Source organism: Chiloscyllium plagiosum, chromosome 13 (genome assembly GCF_004010195.1).
Source record: "Chiloscyllium plagiosum isolate BGI_BamShark_2017 chromosome 13, ASM401019v2, whole genome shotgun sequence".
Lineage (NCBI taxonomy): Eukaryota > Metazoa > Chordata > Chondrichthyes > Orectolobiformes > Hemiscylliidae > Chiloscyllium > Chiloscyllium plagiosum.
The window spans coordinates 25,680,749-25,699,520 of record NC_057722.1 but is presented as its reverse complement, the minus strand read 5'-3'; positions in this window follow the sequence as shown (position 1 = coordinate 25,699,520).

The following is an 18,772-nucleotide window of genomic DNA, read 5'->3' as shown; positions in this document are numbered from 1 at the left end:
TTATCTGCATCTCCCCTTCCACCCACCCCTAACCCTGAAGAAAGGTTATACCCGAAACATTGACTTCTCCACCTCCTGATGCTGCCTGGCTTGCTGTGTTCTTTCAGCTTCCTGCTTATCTACCCTCATATCTTAGAAAGGCAAATTTTGGATTAAAGATTGTCACTGTTCTGTCAAACGTCTCCAAAAACATTCTTCCGGACTTATGAAGGTGCATTGAATGGAATGCGATAAATGGAATGGAAAGTTGGTTGTTAAATAAAATAGAAGTTGCAAAGTGCAGATTTCAATGTTGGATGCATTGCTACAGAGAGAAACAATTGAGTCTATAGATTTTAAAACATTGTTTTTCTCAAATCTATGCAGCACTAGTTTAAAGTTGCTTTTTCCTGTGAGAAAAGACAAAAATTTGTAGCCAAATACACAGACATGCACTTTCCCAGCTTCTACAGCTGGTGACAGCAGCAAAGTCTCATAGATAGGCATACTCGAAATTATGGGATATTCTGATTGTGGAGAAGGCAGTTGCAATTGTGAAGAGCAGAGTGTCCCACTTAATGTATGCGCCTGGTCATTGTAAGGATTGGGAGGTGCTGATCGGGAGGGAGTCACAATCATGGTTGCAGATGTGGTGTGCTATTGATTGCAGGAGTAGATGTCTAATTGCTGGAGTTGGTCTTTGGGAAGGTCAGTTTATGGTGGTGAAGTGGTCGATCATGGCACCATGATTCATTGAGCCTGTAAGAAGGACTATATAGCTATGCCTCATGGACTCAATCCTTCTCACCTCTTTTAAATGCCACATTAACTGAAGCACAGTAATCCTAAAAATAGTTTGACTATTAAAAATGAGGGTGGCCAGACTCATTATGATATTTAAACATTAAACCTATCTTCTACAGGCCTCTCTCCTTTTACCACCTCCGCTAATGTGAGCAGTAGGTTGGATACCAGTGTCAGGTTTTCATTAAATTTTAGCCTCTGGCTCAGAGCAACCATCCTCTCCAGATCAGTCTTCAACAGTTAAGATTGAGCCCAATGTTTCTCCACCACAGTATCCTGATCTTACACCGACTGTGTGCTTCTGGCATAACAAAAAAGATTATTTCAATCATGTCAGCTAAAACCAACACCATTATTCTTCATACACACATTGGTATATCTGTTCCTCCACTGAATGGTTGACAAGGCAGCTCTATCTTCTTATCAACATATTTGATGAATGCATATTCTTTCTATTAAACATAATAAAACACCTTGAAATTTTAATAACTTGATTTGCAAACATCTCAAATAAGTTTTGAAAGAAACAAGACATTCTGCAGCTTGAAAATATGATTTATTTTGTGATTGGCTGCAATTCTGACACTCATAGAGCTTTGTCTGGGGCAGCACGGTGGCTCAGTGGTTAGTCCTGCTGCCTCACAGCACCAGAGTCCCAGAATTCCAGCCTCGGGTGACTGTGCAGAGTTTGCACCTTCTCCCCGTGTCTGTGTGGGTTTCCTCCGGGTGCTCCGGTTTCGTCCCACAGTCCAAAGATGTGCAGGTCAGGTGAATTGGCCATGCTAAGTTGCCCATAGTGTTAGGTGCATTAGTCAGAGAGAAATGGGTCTGGGTGGGTTACTCTTTGGAGGGTCGGTGTGGACTTGTTGGACCGAAGGGCCTGTTTCCACACTGTTGAGAATCTAATCTGATGCATGACCTGGGGTTTAAACAGCACAAAGGCAAGCTCTTCCAGGACAGCTAATACACTGACATTGATCCAACTGCTCAGGAAAAATTACTCAGGGATGCCCTGCACCTAAAAAAAACCAATCCAATCCTGATGATTACCACCCATCAGTCCATTCTCAAACATCAGTAAACAGATAATAGAAGTGCTCTGAAGCATTACGTGCTTTTGAATAACTTGCTCACTGTCACTCAGTTTGGGTTCTGCCAGGACTACTCCTGACCTCGTTGTAGCCTTGGTTCAAACATAGACAAAAGAGCTGAATTCCAGAGGTGAGGTGAGAGTCTTTGACATCCCTGTCACATTTGACCAAGTATGGAATTTAGGAGCCCTAACAAAACTGGAATCAGTGGGTATCAGGGGAGGACTCTCCTCTGGTTGGAGTTGTGTCAGCATAAAGGTTGGGATTGTCATAGGTCAGTTACCTCAACTCCAGGGCATCTCTGCAAGAGCTGCCCTGTGGAGTGACCTGTCCTAGCCATTTACAGCTGCATTATCAATATCCTTCCCTGCATCATAAAGTGAGAAATGGAGATTCGCTGATGACTGCACAATGTTCAGCACACTCACAACTCTTCAGTTACTAAAGTTTCCAGCAAGACCTGGACAATACATAGGTTTGGGCTGACAAGTGGCAAATAACACTCATGTCACTCAAGTGCCAGACCATAATCATTTCCCTCTAGAGACAATCTTATCATTACTCTTGACATTCATGGCATTACCATCACTGGATCTTCTACTATCGACATCCTGGAAACTCAACTGGACTTGCCACATAAATGCAGTGGCTACAAGGACAGGTCAGAGGTTAGCGGGTAAATCATATTCTGACTTCCTAAAGCCTGATCACCATCTACAAGGCACGAGTCAGGAATTTGATGGAATACTCCCCACTTGCCTGGGTGAATGCAGCTGCAACAACACCATCCAGGACAAAGCAACCCACTTGATTAGCATCACATCGACAAACATGCAGTCCCTGCACTCCCAATGTTCTGTTGCAGCAGTATGTATTATCTGTAAGATGCCATGCAAAAATTCATCAAGCCCTCTTGACAACATCTTTCATGCCCATAACCATTACCATTTAGAAGGAAAAGGGCAGCAGATAAATGGGAACACCACTGCTCGCAAGTTTCTCTCCAAGCCACTCAAGATTCTGACATGAAAATGTAATGCTGTTGTTCAGTGCTGCTGGGTCAAATTCCCAGAACTCCCTCCTAATGAGGCTATCAGTCTGCCTTTGGCAAATGGATTGCAACTGCTCAAGAATGCATCTTAACACCATCTCATCAAGAGTAAGTAGGGATGGGCAATAAATGCTGGCTAACCAGCATGCCCACATCGCATGAATGCTTTTATTTAAAAAGCAGTACAGCAATATGATGTGTATTGAATGAGATATATGGAGAGGTGTGGATAAGTGGTAGAAGAAAGTAAAAGCAGAGTAGAGATTTACAAAATGGAGATAGAATAAGAATAAGGAAGAGCTGGAGATGGAGATTTTGTGAGGGGTGCAACAGATGATGGATGGCAAACAGTTGTACAGCGAGATTATCACTATAGCACTATGGTGATTAAGGAAGGACAATCACCATCTTCTCAGGGTAAATACAGATGAACAACAAACACTGAATTATCAGAGTCATCCACATCCGGAGAATATTTGTTTTAAAAACAAGTAAGAATTAATTACAGAATGCAGAACAACATGTTTTGCAGTGAGCAGATTTGGTATCTCCTCATTTGCTTGCTTTCTTTGCACACTGTTCGAGCCTACACACATCAGTGTTTGCTTTGGGCCCATTATCTCCTTTTCATTTAACCAATGTCAAAAGAGAAGGAAAAACATATTGAAATTACTATGGCAATGAGGTTCATTCTATAACAGATGCTTAGCTGCTGAAAAAATCTCTTGGAAAATTCATTAAAGGTCAGTGTCTTAAACCTTTCCTCTGTGGAGAAAAGTAATGATAATTGTACATTTTGCACAACGTTATTTTACATGCACTCATTTATTAAAGTGCATATTTAGCTATTGGTAAAGTGTTCCAGAGCTGAACATAAATTACTTTTCAGCAAAATGTAAACAATTGACAAACCAGGCACACACTTTTTTCCATTATTTTGATATTTAGTATTACAGGCCAAATTAGTAATTTGTACTTCCCATCAAAGGATTATGACCTGGATATTCTGCCTCTTTCTGGAAGTGAGTTGTTCATAGTCAAATGTTTCCAGAACCATGAATTAACTAGATAAGAAGGGTGTGCCCTCAGATAGCTCCACAAAGTGAATCCCTGTTGCAAGAAAGAAAAATGGTGCACTACAGCAGAGCATTTGCCTTAGTATTGGAAATGGCCAGGGAAGTGTTTAGGAGGAAAGAAGCTCATCGGATAATGATGAATGAAATTTGGAAAGGGCTTTGAAAATTTCCAGGATCCACACTTCAACAATTTTTATCATATGGGAAAGAGTGAGTTGGACGTTTTTAATATGGCAACAAGACCAATTGCCTCCTGCTGCCAGATTCCCCTCCCCTTCATCTTCACCTTTCTTTTGGTCTTTAGAAATTCATTCAGTTGTTCAGGGATGGGTAAAAAGGAAGGTTCAAGTTCGATCCAAGTACAGTGTAGTTTGCTTATAATAAAGTGGACAAAGAGCTATCCGCTGACATCTACATCAATGGTATGTAGACGGCAGGAATTTGACAGTGGGTCTCTCTGCCCCTTGTTCCTTAAAGCACCCCTCCAAATCTGATGCTAAACTTTTTAAATAAATAAACAGGCAGGTTTCCAGTCGAACATTCCTGCTTATATCTCACAGCGAGAAACACGAGAATAACAAATATGCCCCAACTGCACAATCTGAAAGTCATGATGTGGAGATACCGGTGTTGGACTGGGCTATACAAAGTTAAAAATCACACAATACCAGGTTATAGTCCAACTTTATGGATTAGTCCATGAAGGAGCAGCACTCTGAAAGTTAGTGCTTCCAATTAAACCTGTTGGACTATAACCTGGTGCAATCTGAAAGTGTTTGATTCAGGAGACTACCTTAAACTCAAATCAACTGACTACATACAGAACAATTCCCATGTGCTCTCAGCTATTTACTTAGCTGTACCTCTCAACAACAAACTATTCCATATCACTGCAAAAGATGGGGTGGCACCAATCAGGCACTGTCCATATAAGTCATACTGCAAGTGGTTCTTTTTGAACCAGTACTTGGGAATCATCCAGGATTCAGTTCCCCTTAAGCCTGTGGCTGATAAAATGGACAGCAACGACGGTGACAGCAATATTCCTGCAATCATGAAAGCACAACCTGACAATCTGCACCAGACTGATTTTCAGAGAAAAGTATTACCACTTATTTAAATGTTTCAAAACTACCATAGTCATTTCCTATCATTGGGTCAACTGTGTATTGTGGCTAAGTGTTTGTCATTCTTAGTCAGAGAACCTTGCCCTTCCCAAAAAACTTTAACAGACACCAAATAAGCAACTGAATTGGCTCTAATGAACTGAGAATTATGCATATCCCATGCCCAGTTTGAGAAATGTTCCTGGTTCACTAGATACGTGTGCATGTGTGTACAATGCCATGCATCCATGTGCAGTTACATCCTTCTGAAGAAGGTGTTGTCACATGGCTGTGATGTCACTGGCACCAATTGCAAATCTGTAGGTAGACACAATCTTGGCTGACCATTTGACATTAGGAACAAACGTTTTGTTTTACAAAAACAAGTTATTGAATGCATGTCTTTCAGGGGACTATCTGTGCAGCAAAATTGGCAACTGTTGGAAAGAACAGATTTGTCAGATTTTGACATATGTGTACTCTAGGCTATAGGGGGTTATGTGAATGAAGCCTCATACAGGGATTCCTTGAGAGGAAGCAATAATTATGGGCTGACTATGATGTGTTTTTCTTGGCTGAGTTTGAATTATGCTGAGTTTTTTGGAGTTTTTCTCACCACGACCCTAGCAATATTTTTCACCCTGTCTAAGCAAACTCAACTTATTAGTTACCTACTGCACTCCTAGGCATATATTTTACAGCATGGAGAAAGGCCAATCGGCCCATCACATTCTCTCTGATCACCAAGCATCTATGTATTTGAATTCCATTTTCCAGGGCTTGGTATGCAGCCTTGTATGCTATGACCTTTCAAGTGTTCATTTTGATACTTCTTAAGGTGTTTAGAGTTCTGTCTCTTCCATCCTTTTAAGGAGTGAGTTCCAGCCATCCACAACTCTATGGGTGAAAACTCTTTTTTCAAATCCCCTCTGAACCTGCTGCTGTTCACCTTAAGACTGTACCAGTGGCTACTGGCTCCTCTACTAGGGAGAATGAGTCTCCCTATCTATGCCTCTCATAATTTTGTACACGTCAATGAAGTCCCCAGCAGCTTTCTCTGTTCAATGGAAACAACCCCAATCTGTTCACAGCTGAATCATTCCAGACCAGTGAATCTCTCCTGCACCTTCTCTAGTGCAGTCATATCTTTCTTATAGTGTGGTCACCAGAACTATTCAAAATACTCCAGCTGTGGTTTAACTATAACTTTAAAGTTATATACAGCTCTATCATACACATTATGAACAACAGCAGCCCCCCACACCATGTCTTCATCATCATCTTCCAGTTAGACACTTTACAACCTCAATGTTAACTCAACATTGAGTTCCACAATTTCAGAGCGTGACCACTTTCCTCACATCCAACCATTTACCTGACACTGTCTTTCTTTTGCCTTCTCAACTTTACTCTCAGCAGAGTGGATCCATTTTGTTCTTTTCACACCTTAATTTCTGCCCATTTTACATCTCTATCTGTCCTTAATCACTATTAAAACTCCCTTTGTCTTACTTTCTTGGGCACTCTCACAATCTGTTCCACTTACCCCTCCTCTCCTTCTGTCAACAATACAATGACAATCATTTCCAACTCCTTTTAGTTCTGAGGAAGAGCTATATTGGGCATTAACTGTTTGTTTTTCCACAGATTCTGCCAGAACTGTGGAGTTTCTCCAGCACTTCCTATCTTTATTTCAGATTTCCAACATGCACAGTATTTTGCTTCTATTTGAGTGTTCTCATTTTCCTCCTTGGAAGACTGATTTCATTCCTCCAGTTCCTCAGCATCCAGCATATTGCCTTGTTGCCTGCTGTAATTATGCAGAACCCATCACATTAGAATGATGTGACAGACTCAATTTGGATTATACTGGAGGGACCCAGCAGCACCACGCACCAACCCCCAACCCTGCCCCACACCCACACATCCCCACAACACACATACACACAAGATTATTGTAAGCATCAGGACCACACCTTCAGCAGCCTGTTTGAGGGATGGGTGTCATTAAATTTGCTTTCCACATCTGTCAGGAGATTGCATAAAGGTGCCCTTTTCACCTCACCCCTCCCCACGCCCCCCTCCCAGCCCCAGTAATCAGTCTTGTAAGATCATTGGATCCTCAAGTGTTCCAGATACATGAGAATACTCCAGAATGTAAGAGTCATGACAGCTGCCAGGATATCAGGCACACATACCTCCAGGAAGTGTAATGGTGATCATAGATCACCTGAATATTAATTAATTGGAAGCCCTTCCTGTTGATGAACTCCACAGTGTTGTGGTATATTAGTGCCACATGTGTAGAGTCAATTGTACCCTGCAGATGGGGAACCCAGCTATGGTACTGAGTTCCACAACCTGACCTCATCATGGGCGAATGAAATGAATTAGTGTGATCTTGCATAGATGGCATTTGTCACTGTCCTGATGCATTGTGGGTACGCAACAGAGAGACCTCACAACTGAGTGATTCCGCAACTGAGAGATCTCACAACTGAGAGATCGTCACCTCCTGGAGGGATTCATTTGCATAAAACCTGAGCACAGGAATAATCTTCATAGCCACAAGGAAAGGATGGTCTCCCACTTCTGCACCTCTCAGGTTCCACCTCAGCATCTCAGTTCCATCATGGTGTCCTGGGACATATAGAGCCTGTAAAAAGGGCAGGAGGGTTAGTTACCTGCATTGATCTTACAGAGGAACTGCAGTCAGGACAGATTAAATAGCTTCCTTCTGTAACTGTGACCATTTTACAATTTTACTCATGCCAGTAATTATGTGCAGTATATACGTATGTGCAAATTAATTTTGCAGAATAATATAATCTCATCTTTATCTGTTCAAGGAAATTGTTTCAAAAGACACTGTAATTTACAATGTTTTGGAAATTAAACAATCAATAAAATGAACATTCTTTTCAACTGCAGACTTTCAATATACATCACGCACGGAGAAACACTGAAGGTGAGGAGATTGAGGAGCTAATGTGCAGCCGACAATTGGTGCTCTGTCCATTCTCATCAGATTACTCAGTGACCAAAAATATTCAACCATCCCTTGAGATAGCTTTTTTTTCAGCTTAAAATACCGTGCTTGTCGATCTGATGTGCGTCAGGCAATTCACTTTGAAGTCAAGGCACATCGAGTAATGGATAATAAGACAATTTAAAACTCTGAGTCATTCTAGTCTTAGATTAAGCGACTATGATGCATAACACAGCAGTGTTGAATCTAATGAGCAGCCTTATTTATATATATATCTAAAGTTTTCCTTCTTTCTACTGGATAAAGCATCATATTTAATGATCTGGAGTCTTTTTCGGGTTATTGCAAGTACAAAGAAATAATTTTCTGATAGATTTAATTTGATGAAAAGCTTATCAGCTTTTATCGGAACATTTCATGCTTTGAAAATAAAAGTCAATGTTCATTATTATTCGACCTGTATAGCCACATTTTTAAAAAAGGCAAATTTAAACCATTATATTGCTATTTTTAATTGTTGTGCACAAAAAAACAAATTTCCTCTTGCCACAATCATTATATTTTTCAGTTGCATCAATGGAAATCATTATTCTGAAATCTTATTCACTCGTACTGATCATGAGGTGAGCTGGGATTTTTGTTTTAATGAGAAACAAGAATGAGCTCAATATTTGCCTCACATATTATTTCATTGATTCTGCTCATGTATTTGTTATCTTGACCTTTTAAAAATCAGTCCCTTTAGTTAGTCTACACAAACTCTCTGAAAAACATTTTCACACGATCAATACATTTAGGTTAAAAAATATCAGTCAGCTTTACTTCATTCTAAACATTTTTTAAACAAAATACTAATTTCTTATTAATTCACACTGCCATGTCCATTGAGTTTGGACTAAAAACTTGGTACCAAGATACAACCAACTATTGGGGCTTCTTTTGTTATTTTAGGATCTTTACTGTATTTGACTACAGAAAGACATACATTTATAATTCTTTGTTCTATTCTACATAATTAGATAATAGCCTGCTTTAAACAGTGCACATTTACAGTAGTAACATAGGAGACAACATGCACAGGTGGGGCTGACATGGGAACTATGATATGTCTATGATATTTTTAGAGACCCTAATGTGGTCATGTTAGGCATTTAAACTGCATTGTGGATTAACTCCAAGCATAGCACAAGACCACATGTTGTTAAAGAAGTTAAGTCATGCATTCAAACAAACTGATTGATAATGAAATTGCCGAGCAGTCAGTAAAGAGAATGCCCAACATTTTGATGGCTAATGCTGCATTTAGCAATCTCTTATTACAGTGTTGATCCAAATAACAGCAAACAAGTTATTGTACGGAATTATAAGTACCACTTAAAGCCATGCACAGCTCTTGGTGTTCCAATATTGGTTGGAATTGACTAATTACACTATGTTTGAATAGGAACATTTGAAAAATGTTATAAAATTTGCTGGGACACTTTGTCACGACTTCAACAATATTATCATTTTTTTTCCAGAAATTCCCTCAGAACTACACAGTAAGAGAGTAAATGATGTGCTTCCTGCCATGTTGAACACTGTTTAGAAGTCACGAGGCAAAATACAATGAATGCTGATGGGAATCTCACCAGGTGATATCTTGCTATGCATGGGGCACTGAAGGAGGAGCTGTGATTAGGCAGAGCAGCACAAACTGCTGCAATAGCAAGGGACAGAAGTGTTCACAGCAGAAGGCACTAACCAGCATAGGAAACTTTAGACAGTATTAATCCCACACACACATGACCCAAGACAATGCATACGGACACTGTGTTTCTGTAGCAGTTGTCCAGAGATCTGTTAACCCAATAAAACAAAGGCTCAGATGTCATAGCACAGCTAGGGCTCCATTATGTGTGACAGCCAAAGTCACAGTCATACTTAATCTTCTTATCTACGAAAATTTTCCGGATTGGTCCATATGATACAAGCTACATCATACATCCTTTTACCACAGGATCTTGTGTCTCTTCAGATGCTGAGAAATAATTATATGGCCAGATTTGCCACTTTGGATTGATACATGATGCCAGGTGAGTTATATTACAGCCTGGGTAGGTTATCTCACATAATTCCACCCTAATACTCCTCACTGACACCCTCATTGAAATAGTTTCTGGTGAAAGTCACAGCAGAAATGTGTACAGGCAGCACAGATGGCATTTTGGTCCCAAACCAGTAAACATAGAAAGTAATTGTTGCATGCTATGACAAATGTCTGCATTCCCCCAAAGGCTGGACATGAGAGCTTGCTGATTTTTCGGTGAACCCAATTAGATGTTTAAATGTTGCAACTGTACCAGCCACCACCACTTCCTCTGGCAGCTCATTCCATACAGCTCCAACCTTTGTGTAATAATGTTGCTCCTTCAGTCCTTTTTAAATCATTCTCCTCTAGTTTTGGATTTCCCTACCCTGGGAAAAAGACCTTCCCTACCCTATCCATGCCCCTAATGATTTTATAAACCTCTATAAGGTCACCCCTCAGCTTCCGACACTACAGGAAAAACAACGCCAGCCTATGCTGCCTCTGTCTATAGTTCAAATGCTTCAACAGAGGTAACAATCTTGTAAATCTTTTCTGCACTCTTTCAAATTTGCCAACATCTTTTCTACAGCAGAGAGACCAGAATTGGCCTCACCCGATGTTCTGTGCAGTCACAATATGACTACCCAACATACTTAATGCACTGAACAATAAAAGCAAGTGTACCAAACGCCTTCTTCACTACCTTGACTACCTGTGACACCACCATCAAGGAACAATGAACCTGCACCCCAAGGTCTCTTTGTTCAACAACACTCCCCAGAACCCTTCCATTAAATGTATATGTCCTGCTCTGATTTGGCTTACCAAAATGCAACACCTCTCATTTATCTAAATTAAACTCAATCTGCCACTCCTTGGCTCATCAGCCCATCTGATCAAGGTTCCGTTTGTTATGGACTAGGCCAGACCACTCGAAACATTCTTGAGCGAGCAACCTAGATCATAACTTTGCAATATGTTTTGGTAAGTGTACAGTGAAAGTTACCCGGAGTAAGTTAGATAGGTTGACTACTCGATTTTAAAACAGACAGAAATTTATTCACAAAATTACACAATAAAACACAAAGAACAGAATAAAGAAACTCTACAGAATTCAGTCTATCCAAACTAGACTTAATTAAGCCATTTCGAATATACACAACAGTCCCAATAAGCAAACCCCCTTAAAGACCAGTTAAAAAAAAAGGAACAGATGCTTACAGGTTGAAGTTAGAAGGGCAGAAAGAGAGAGGGTCTGTTCACACAGTCCATTGCTGAACTTCCAACTCATTCTGGACTGAACTGCTCAGCTGGAGAGCTGACCACTCCCCTTTCATTATACAGGTCACTGCTGAAACATGACCACTTTGGCCTGCAGTCTCATTTATTTACATATAAACAAAAAGGCCTCTCAATACCCTTTAATCTCTGTACTAAACCAGTCTAATAAGCACTGGGAGCATTTACAACCCCTCTGAAAAAACTCCAAGTACATAATATCCTTGAGAAAAGGAACAGGTTTTGGAAAAAAGGAACCAGCTTTGTGACACATTGCACTCTGAGATAACTTTCTTCACTCTCCACTGCATCATCAATTTTGGTGTCATATGCAAACCATTACAAATCATTCCTCTTATACTCACATCCAAATCATTTATATAAATGTGAAAAAGCAATGGCCCCAGCACCAATCCTTGCAGCACACCACTGGTCACAGGCCTTCAGTCTGAAAAACAACCATCCACCATCATCCTCTTTCTCCTAACTTCAAGCCAATTTTTAATCCAAATAATTAGCTCTCCCTGTATTCCATGTGCTCTAACCTTGCTAACCAGTCTACTATGCGGGACTTTATTGAACACCTTGCTGAAGTCTATATAGACTGCTCTGCCTTCATCAATCTTTGTCACTTCTTCAAAATACTCAATCATGTTAGTGAGACATGATTTCCCACGCCATCTTGACTATCCCTTATCATTCCACGTCGATTCTCCTGTTCCTTTGATGCTGCCTGACCTGCTGCGCTTTTCCAGCAACACATTTTTAAGCTCTGATCTCCAGCATCTGCAGTCCTCACTTTCTCCTTTCCAAATACATGTAAATTCTGTTCCTCAGAATCCCCTCCAACAAGATATCCACCACTAACATCAGGCTTACTAGTCTATAGTTCCTTAGCTATTCTGTACCACCTTTCTGGTGCCTCACGTGTGGCTCCCAACAATATAAATATCTCAACAAGGTGCCCAGCAATCACTTCCCTAGCTTCCCATAAAGTTCTGGGATACATCTGTTGTTATTTGAAAAAAAAATCTGTTATCTGACAGAAGGAAAGTCAGATGGATTTGAAATATACCTTCCAGCAGAACTCCTTTGAACTCTTAGGTTATAGGGGTTTTAGACAAAAACTCAACTTTGGATATTACAAATGTCCTGATCTGTAAAATACCAGTGTTACTTTCTTTCTGCATCAACCATGCAGCCATCTCTGAAATAGCGTGGTCTCCAACCATTTCTGTCAGCAATCATTTTCTTTCTTGACAGTAGTAGGGCTATGCATTACACTTTGAAGTTCAATAAAGTGCCCAGTTGCTACATTCATTAGGTATCTAACCTATTCTTTAATGGTTACCCCAGAAGAGCTGAAAACTCAGAAAGGAGAGTAGCAGAGTAGTAGAGCTATAAAATGTAAAAGAAAACAATTTTATCAGGACATAAATGGAATAAGATGCTCCACTTTGTTTATATAGCAATGATTTACAAGTTCATCTAATGGAAAAAGTGTTTATATAGTCGTAAAATCATTGCAAAACCTAACTCATAAAATCCAAATATTTAACCTGTTGTCAAGCTGTTACAAGGAAAATCCACTAAGTGCATTCTTATCTCAGCATCACTACATTTTGACTTGTAGATTTCAGTAACAACCTAGAAACAATTTGAAATGAATTGAAACAAAGAGCCATTGAAAAAGGGTCAGTCTTGGAAGTGGTCTTGTAGCCATGATGGCAGGGGTGTAGGATCAAGTTCTTTTCAATAATTAATTATTTTGACTTGATTAAGCAAGTGATACATTACATTATATTATATCTGTACATGGTTAGTTTCGAGCACTCTTTATGAAAAATAGTCATATAGCCTAGGCCAAAGGTAAGGTCTGGATATGTGTATTTATGGGTGGTTTTATGTCCAGGCCAAATGTAAACTTGACTAAAAAATATGAAAATGCTTTGAACAAAAAGTCTTTTACTCAAGGACACAGCTATGTTTTAAAATGTAAGTTAAAATATGTAACAGGCCTACACATAATGATTTAATAAGGTCATTTTGAGTTTTAATTTATTTTAGGCATCAACAGCTATTGTGGAGTCACACCTAGTTCATGAAGTTAAATTGATAGGTTTTCAAGAATTCTTAGATGCATCTATTGGCACATTTGGGATTATAGTGATCACTAGAGGGCAACACTCATACTCCCTAGGCAGTACCATATATAGCATAACTACTGCAGAATTGCCAATAAAAATGTCCAAAAAATGGCGGGTTGATACATTCAAAGTGACACAAAATGGGTGATCTTAAAAAGAAATTGGCATGTCAAAGAATGAATCAAAAGACAATAGGAAGTGATATCAATAAGATGGCCATTACTACTGTAGAAACCAATGAAGAATTGGGTGAAAACTGCATAGCCAATCTGAGATCAATCACATGCTGTCTATGCAGTGGCAAGTCAGTTAGGGCTCATAGTGGTTTGGTGAACTGAAGATCAAAGACAGAAGGAAAACTTCAATCAACAAAATAAAAGACATATGTCCCGTCAATCAGAAATGCAAGTTGGTGTTCCAAAACGGATTGACTAAAAAACAGTTTTTATTAAATATCATTCTTTTTGCACTTGTTTTAACAAACTGAATTAATTCTGTGACGCCTGTGAAACATAAATGTACCTGGAATGGGTCTGTGACAAACCAGAACTGGTAAACTTTTATATTAGCTTTCCCAAACCTGATCTTTGGCTGAAATGCATCTTACAATCAAAGTTAAAATGATCCCCAAAGTCTTCCTGGAGAATATTAGCAGAGATTATCCATTTGCTGATTAAATATCTGGTGAAAAAAGCAGCTTAATGAAAAATCCAGTGTTACTTTCCTTCTGCATCAAACATGCAGCCATCTCTGAAATAGCGTGGTCTTCAACCATTTCTGTTAGCAATCATTTTCTTTCTTGACAGGAGTAGGATTATGCATTACAGTTTGAAGTTCGATAAAGTTGTTATAAGTGCCCAGTTGCTACATTAATTAGGTATCTAATCTATTCTTTAATGCTTACCCCAGGAGAGATGAAAACTGAGAAAGGACAGAGTAGCAGAGTCTTATTAGAGCTAGAACCTGGATTTGAAGGAGGGTCATTGGACTCAAAATATTAACTCTGCTTTTTCTCCACAGATGCTACCAGACTTGCTGAGTTTCTCCAGCAATTTCTGTTTTTGTTTTAGATCTTCAACATCCACAGTTCTTTGTTTTATTTCTACATTAAGTGAATTAGGTAGGCCTTGTGTTATGAGAATATAAAACTAGCCACTTTTATGTGATTTACAAAGGAGTGCTGAACTTTCAGGTTGTGGGGGGGAGAAAGGTAAAGAGATGTTCTGTTGCTTTGCTTTTATCTCAACATTTTTAGCCTCCAGGAATCGATTCTTGCTCTACTGCAAGAGAAGAAGCAGGCTAACAATCTGGTAAGTAATTAGGATTTATTCTATTTCTGATGTTCAATGTAAGATTGCGGCTGGAAGTAATGTTCTTAAAATTAATAAAAACATAGAATCATTGAAACCTATAGTTCAGAAGGAGGCCAGTCAATCCATTGAGTCTGCACTGGCTCCCAAAAGTGACCCAGCTAGTTCCACTCTCCAACTCCATCCCTAAATTACTCACATACAAATATATAACCAGCTCCATTTTGATTTGGGTGTTTTCATGCATGAACCATTTAGGATTAGTTTATTTGTACAGCAAGTAATGAGGACATATAATGGAATGTTATCATTTAACATGAAGATCTTGTATTTTGAATACAACATTTCGAAAGATATGTTTCAAATCATACAGGACACTAGTGAGACTGCATCTTGAATACTTTGCACAGTATTGTTCCCCTTATCTAAGAAAGGACATAAATGCTTTGAGGCAGTTCAGGGAAGATTTAGTGGACTAATACCAGGAATGAGTGTGTTTTCTCAAGACAAAGGTATAATCAATGCTTGTGGGATATCCATGCCCAGTTTCTGATGTTATACATGAGAACAAGCATTGCTGAATCAATTAAAACACCTTGCTGAAGTTACGCTCACCCCATATTGTGCATCCAAGCAGACTTAAATTCACAAATCCCTCAGACAGACGATTAATCTGGACTATATGGAAGAGACAATTCATGCAATATCAAACTGCTTCAGGATTATACAAGAAATCTAGAGAAGATCAAGCCAATGCAATTCTTTACTCTGTAGGCCTGGTTGCAGATTATGTTTTTAAACGACAAAGTGCAAGAGAAAGATGCCTTTGATAATACTGTGAGAATGTAAACCATTACTCTATTTTAAAAATCAATAGTAGAAAGGAGAGAGTAAAATTCAACAAATAATACAGCTCCTGGAGAATCACAACTTGATTAAATATCTGAATACATTGCCATAATTTTGTGAACATGGTGATTTATAGTCAGGACTAATTTAAGACAGAATATCATTAGAATTTCTAATTCATTTCTTTGACATATGATATCATCCAACTAGTTTTAATCTTGTCACTGGGGTGAGTGATATTGTATTATTTGAAAAAAAAACCCTTGGTTGAAGAAAATAAAATTGCAGCTTCTTAATTTAGTTCTATGAAGGGCTGGAAGAAAACCCTCAAAATAAAGGGATGTTAACAGTGTCTTTGCGGCATAACAACATCTTCTATATTCAGAAGGCATTCATTGTCCATAATCAACAGAGCTCATTGCTGACCAAGAAAGCATGTTTTCCTTTAAACCTCCCCGCCTGTACAAGAACTCACAAATAGCAAAAAAAGGTTAGTATCAAGAAAGAATAAATGAAAGTATTTTCAGGTTTAGCTAAATGTCAAATGGAATATAGTATCACTTTAAGAAGAGACATTAAGCCATTTTGACTGTACGCACTGAGAAACATGATTGCCCAGTCTTTAATGCCACATCTAAAAAAATACAATTATAGTAGATGACAAACATGGGTGTCATCTCACAAGTGACAAAGCCAACAGAATGATATTCAACCAGGGTCACTGTACCAAAACCAAATGGTCCTATCAGAATATGTATTGATCTTACACACTGGAAAAGGCTGCACCAAAAGAAATCACCCCATGGCTACTGTGAGTGAAAGCTTACCAAATCTCTGAAAGTAAGATCTTTACTAACCTTGATGTCAATAATAGTTTCTATCCAGTCCCATTAGATGAGAAGTCTAGTCTGCTCACCACATTCACTCCACTTAGAATTTATTATTGCAAATGATTGCCTTTATAATTGCCCCAGCTCCAGAGATTGTCCAATGTTCTATTCTAAAATTCTACAAGAGTTGGAGGGTGGTATATATCACATAGGTGATATTTTTGTCCATTCAGAAACAAAACAAATCCATAACCAAAAAGTACATACATTCTTGGAAATTACTTCAGAGAGCGATGTTTAGCCTCAGTGTGAAATTCGATTCAATTTCTGGGACATATCATTGATGAAGATAGCATAAAACCAGATCTGTCCCTACACCTGGACTGGGAGGCCCAGGTTCAAAGTCCCAACTGCTCCAGACGTGTGCTATAATGTCTTTGAGCAGGTTGACTAGAAAAATAGGTAAAACTAGATCCTCGGAAAACAGCGGTAGTGGAAGAATTTCATACTCTAAAATCAGTGCATGACTTACAAATGTTTCTGGGAATGTTAAACTATTTAGGAAAATTTTTATCTCACTGGAAAATATCATCAAATCCTTAAGGCACTTTCACAAAAAGTGTCAAGAATGGTGTTGTGGCACATGTCAAGAGGAGTCTTTGCAGAAGCTCAAAGAAATGCTGACTTCTACAGATGTGTTGGCCCACTACAATCCCGTCATTCTTGACTATTTTTGCTACAGATGCCCCAGCCACAGACAATGGAACAGTTCTTTTCACGAACAGCCGGAAGGATATAGAAAATCAGTGCATTTGCATCTTGAGCATTGTTAAATATAGAAATTTAATGTGCAGTTATTGAGAAGGAAAATATTTTGATTACTTAAGCCTGTGAACGATTTTCAGATGATGTATTCAGCTTCACAGTTCATATCGAAACTGATCACAAGCTATAGATCTCACTTTTAGCTGAAAAAGAATGAGCAAAATATGTGGACATAAATACAATATTTTCATTTTTATCTCATGGGATTGGCATATGAAAGCAAATATGTGCAAGAAAAATACAATTTTCTAATATATTTTATATATAATAATAAATTATAATAATACATTTGTTTTTTTTTATTTACTCACAGGTTGACAGCATCTCTGGCTAGGACAGCATTTATTGCCCATCACAGAGGGCAGTTAAGAGTCAACCATGGAGTCACATGTAGTGCACACCAGATAAGGATAGCAGTTTTCTTCCTGTTATGGACCAGACCAGACCACCTCAAATTATTTTAAGAAGGTAGCCTAGACTAACTTTGTCTTATTTTAATGGTAAATGTGAAGTGCATGTTCTAGGTGTGATGCGACTGGTCAAACTACTTGACGTTAAGCAAAAGAATTTATTTAAACACTATAGTTAAAACAAAGAAAAGAAAGAGGAACTTTGAATAACTTAACTATTGGAAAACTTAACTGAATGATGTATATGGTACCTATTACTAATTAACTGTTCCAATATACTAACATCCCTTGGCAAAAGGCAAATTCAAACACAGATTTTTACGTTAAGTTCTCCAATCCAAGAGGAAAAAAATCAAGAGAATTTTCAGAGAAAGTAGCAAGTAGGAATCATTCACCAAAACTTCCAAATCTTGAGATCCCTATGAGCTTTGACCACTGAAAAAATTAAACCCAGAAATACTGATCTCTGCAAGCTGGCCACAACTATTCAGGCTGGAAAAAAAACCCAAAGCTTCTCAAGTTGTTTACTCAGTTGGTTCTGGTAGACTGCTCAGCACCTCTGCTTTTACAGCATCTTCAAAAAGTAACAGGATAAAATAACCTTTAAAAGTGACAGCATCACCACACTTCCCTAAAGGACATTCATGAACAATAGACAATAGACAATAGGTGCAGGAGTAGGCCATTCTGCCCTTCGAGCCTGCACCACCATTCAATATGATCATGGCTGATCATCCTTAATCAGTATCCTGTTCCTGCCTTATCTCCATAACCCTTGATTCCACAATCCTTGAGAGCTCTATCCAACTCTTTCTTAACCGAATCCAGAGACTGGGCCTCCACTGCCCTCTGGGGCAGAGCATTCCACACAGCCACCACTCTCTGGGTGAACAAGTTTCTCCTCATCTCTGTCCTAAATGGTCTACCCCGTATTTTTAAGCTGTGCCCTCTGGTTC